Source organism: Rhagoletis pomonella, unplaced genomic scaffold (genome assembly GCF_013731165.1).
Source record: "Rhagoletis pomonella isolate Grant_MI unplaced genomic scaffold, Rhpom_1.0 Rhpom_scaffold_00007, whole genome shotgun sequence".
Lineage (NCBI taxonomy): Eukaryota > Metazoa > Arthropoda > Insecta > Diptera > Tephritidae > Rhagoletis > Rhagoletis pomonella.
This window is the reverse complement of record NW_023458561.1, coordinates 22,170,587-22,175,676: the sequence shown is the minus strand read 5'-3', so window position 1 is coordinate 22,175,676 and position 5,090 is coordinate 22,170,587. Positions and strand designations below refer to the sequence as shown.

General features: G+C 35.3%; 1 protein-coding gene across 1 annotated transcript in view; it reads left to right on the top strand.

Moving 5' to 3' along the window:
- LOC118743611 (kinesin heavy chain-like) overlaps nt 1-5,090 on the top strand; it is a gene marked incomplete at both ends in the record, with an annotated part of 69,612 nt that overhangs the window by 729 nt on the left and 63,793 nt on the right. The gene's annotated exons all lie outside the window — the stretch shown is intronic.

The following is a 5,090-nucleotide window of genomic DNA, read 5'->3' as shown; positions in this document are numbered from 1 at the left end:
TTTCATGTAGACAGGCATTTTCCAGTTCAGTTGAAACACCCTGTGCAGTGGAATTGAAGCGGAAGTAAGATATTTGGGCAGAAACTATATACATCCATACAAACTACTCACCTACATACAAACGATACTTAGAAAATTGCATATGAAATGTAATTTGACATCATTTTCGGGTTGATTTCACTTTTGTTTTTGAAATTTTATTTTTATTTTTAGTTTTTCGTTGTTAGCCAATTATATATGTATGTTTACATCCTTATTTGTTATTTGTTTTACAGATATTAACTTATTTTATCATACATATTTCATAAATACACATACCTACATAAATTGTACATTATATTCGTGCATGCATAGATTCATACAATTATTTTAAATTACACACAAAATACATTAATTGGAAAGTATTTATTTGTTACCACAAAAATTTGCCAAATTAATCAACGTATCAGACGCAAAGAAAAATTCTAGGCATGAACATTTTTATTTGTAGCGACGATCGAAAAGAGCAACCAAATCTGTTCGTTTTCAGTATATATAACAAAAGAAAAAGGAGAAATTTGCCGGTTTTGTGACAATATTTTGCCTTCATTACCATCTACCCATACATTTTAGTCACTTTGTAGCATATGCTAATAAAAAGAAATGCAAATACGTGTAAAGGCGAAATACAAACTATACATCCTCTTTATTTATGTGCATTATCTACAACTATACAAAAATTTTCTGCTAACATTTTTTCTAAATTTTTTATATAGGCATACAGTTGCCCCTGTATTTTTTTTTCAAATTTATTAAACTAATCCCCAGTTTCACAAATCCATTTTAAAATTTATCACACTGCTAAAATTTAAAATGAAAAATTTTCTCTACAAGAGTGTGTCATTTTAAATTTTAACAGGGTGAAAATTTTAAAATTGATTGGTGCAACCGGGAATGAGAATATTAATAAATGGTAATTTTAGTGCTCATATTGTAAATATTACTTTTCTTATTAGCAACATTTTTGTGGCTTTGATAATCATTTTCTTTTAATGTTTACGTGTTACAAATTCTAATATTTTTATTATTCCCTTAATTCATTGTTATTCGAATAAACATACATACATACAAATGCAATCAATCCAAAAATGTACAGAACCTTCAATATACTCGTAAATATAATTCGTAAAGAACAAAAACAAAACAAATATGGTAGTTGTAAGAGATTTTGTAGGCAATAAAATAGTTATAAAACAAACGCCAGCATATTATTTTATTTTTCTTGATAGGTAAGTAATGAGTAGGTATGTTTTTTACATATCTGGGAAAGTTTCGGCTAAACTGCCTGAACTCACGTGAACGAAAACCCTTAATTTTCGTACCTGAAACTAAAGGCCAATTCGTAAAAAATTATAAATTTAAAGTCTGCTGAGCGCCAACGAACTCAACGTAAAATTAATAGTACGCGTACGCGTACGCGATTCTGTAGGTGTTCTCTGTCATAACCCACTTCGCAACCATGATTCAATAATTAAAGGTTTGCTCATAGCATTTGTTTGCAGGGTATATATTTACGTATATGTGTATGTATACGCGAATATGTAAACAATGCAAAACAGACGATAATTTGACACAAGCGTGCTCATAAGAAGAAGCATAGTGTTACGATTATCCTCGAAACCTTGAGGGATTACCCAAATATACTCGGGCTCGTATCGCTGGATTGTTAAATAAATGCTAACGATGACCAAATGGTAGTACAATTAACTTTATGTACAACAAACAATTTTACAATACTTGCTAATACAGTAAAAACACTACAATACTTGTTAAAGCATGTACAACGCTTTACTGAACCTGTTACACACAATTAAACTTATAGCTTGCTTATTCGCAACTCGCTTCTCTGCTCACTTTACTTGTAGCTGGCTGACTTGTAATTCGTAACTAACTCAACTCCGCTGTGACGACGCCCTTATATACCTGCGCTGGCACTTATGGCAACTCTAGAACATTCTGAAGTTTATCGCTCATTCTCTTTCTCTCGCTGTTCGCAGTGTTCATCCATCTTGACGTTTCTCTTTGTGGAACATTCTACGTCATTCTTCGAACATTCTGCCTATTTCTCGTTGTTCGCTTTGTGTTGCCGCAGTATTCGCCACAATAGCTTCTATCGATATCACCTGTAATTGATGCGCCTTGGAGCCGATTTTGTCAAGAGGGAGCGAGAAAACTGCTTTGACTGCTTTTACACAGTTCAAGTATTGAATTCAATTCTGCTCGCATGTGGAAGAGAGGGGGTGAGAAGAAAAGGGACGAGTACACATGCGTCTGTACCGTCAAGTCGTTTCAACTTTCTTGCTTTGCTTTTGGCATTTTCGTTGCTTCCCATTTAAAGAACCAAAAACTTGAATTCAACAGAATTGAAACGTGAAACAAATAGAAAACACAAAAGAGAATGAGCAAGAATTGCTTCCAAGTACATGAATCATGTAAATCGGGTGTTTTTAAGGAAACCTTTTATTAATAGTTGCGATCCCGTACGAGTCCGGACTAGTCAGAAATAGTCCGAATCAATCAGATTTTACTGGAAATCGATCCCGTACTCGGTCACGATCCAGAAAATAAAGGTCGCGCCATTCGCGGACCGCTAACCCTCTCATCGTCGATTTGACAGCATCCACCCATGACATCGCTGACGTCATAAAATACTTTTGTTTACATTCACTGTTGCCAACTTAATACTTTTCGCACCAAATTTAGTGGATATTCAAAACCCGAATATTTTTGAGTATGGTGCTTGGTGCGTTTTTGGTGCTTTTGTTTTTAGTTTGAAGACACCAAATTATAAAATCTTAAAAAAATGGAAGCAAAATTTATAGCAATCAAAAGCGTGGTAAGCAACTTCACAAAAATTTTAATAAAAGCATGGCACAATCATAAGCGACAACAAAATATGTGGCAGCACCTTCAATCAAGCCAGAAAAAATCGACCGTCGTGCAAGAAACATTGATTTTTATTAATTTGAATCGGCATCCTTACAATATAATTATGTATGCATATAAAGTCCATAAAATACACCAATAAATATTTGGTGCTTTTTCAAATTGAAAACTTGGCAATACTGACTTTTGTTCGATGCTTCCTCTTTTTCTTGTCGAGTTCGTCTTGCTCTCTCATTCTGGTATTTATTGACGTCACGGCCAGTTACTCTCAGCTCGATTGGCGCAATCTTGTATTCTATCATTCTTGGTACTCGGTTCTCTGACTATTGAGAGGACAAAAAAGAGAATATATACGGTTCTCTCTCTGTCAGAAGTTACCAGTTGTAGTCCGAGAATTTTTTGCTGGTAAATGTGTCAAACGATCAGCTGTAGTGTGTTTGGCAACCAAATTGTAAACAAAAGAAAAGTGCACTCTGCTAATTCATGTTGAAAAGTATTTAATTACTTGGTTAAGTGGATTCTAATGAATTTGAAAGTATTTGTGGTTATTTGCATGTGTGAGCTGAGTGTGTTTACATACAAAATAAGCAAAAATTTACAACCAAAATTTGCAGGTTATGTTGAAGTTGATAGAAGTTACCATTTTTTACTAGAAAGCGATCCCGTACTTTTCAATGTTACTCTCTCGCTCTGAGCGAATTTTTATTTTTTGACAGATTTACTAGTGCGAGTCCGAAGAATACGGGATTCCACCTATTGAATCATGCTTCGCAACTACGTCATTGGAGGAAAACAAATTTTTGACAGCACCATGTCGTAACCTTCTATTCTATGATCCGGTAATTAGAGAATAACACGTCTATTCTGCACGTTACCGAAGATTTGTAACTGGGAAATTTTATTACCAAAAATGTAGATCAACAGGTCATTCATTATTCCTTAAAAGCACCAAGTAAATGCAGGTAACATGTAAACACAAAACAGCTGATAGCAACTTTGACACTTTATCCATTTTTGCCCGGAGAAAAAGTCCGGGCTATTCCGGACACGAGAAAGAAGAAATTTACGATCCAATTGTGGAATGCATGCGCTCTCTAATGCCCATTTTCTGGAGTATGGGAACGATTTCCGGGCTATTTCGGTGGTTTTTGCGTTCCCGTTTTCAAGATTATGTTTCATTTTCGAGAGCAAACTTTTCGCTTATTCTTTCATTACCGGACCCGGTACGGATTGTAGGGAAATAACCTATTTTTTACGCTCTAATTATCGAAACAGCCCGGAAAGCGTGTGGAACAAACCCATGAACCAAAAATACAAGATCACGCGGGACGGAGAGTAGCCCGTTAAAATCGCATTTAGGAAAAAGGTTTAACGATTTTGACATTAGCCGTTTGTTTACATTTCTTCGTTGTTTACAATTGGTGGCTCTTTACTGCAATTTTCTTCATTTTCGCCTGTGACAATGTGCGTATACATAAGATAAAAAATAATTTAACACAACGGCATGATTTATAGAAGAATTTGCATAATAAAAATGATTATTCATGCGTTCGACAATTTCGCGGTTTTCTCCGTTCTCTTCGTTGGTTACTTCTTACAACAAAGATGGCGTCGAGATTTCGGCAGCTAGAAAATAACTTTTTTCTTTCTTTCCTTCCCGCGTGATCTTGTGTCTTTCCTTCGTGGAACAAACCTACTATAAACTCATTCCACAAGATCCACACACGTGCACGTCAAATTTCCCATATGTCGAAAATCCAAAACAAATGTTTTGCATGGCAGATTTAGCAAATATCGCCACAATTATTTTGGATATTTTTAGCAATTCGCTTGCAAAAGTTTAAAAATGAGTGACAGTGAAAACGAAAGTATTCTAGATCTGCTCGAATGTGCTGAAGAGTATGACAAATTGATGCAGGAAAAACTGATATCGAATAGCAAATCGGACGAAGCGACAATACCTGCAAATTATGATAAAAACAAACACACCGCCAGCCACAATGAGTCTCTGGAGATACCTATGGAAAAAGTAATTTTTGGTGATAGGAAGGAGTTGCTGAAAAATTTTGCTGTTGCCGTAGGTGAATCAAATAATGGCAAACAAAACAACGAGGAGAGTGATGGCGAAAGCGACGATGGCATTGAGAGTAGAAAACGCAAACCCG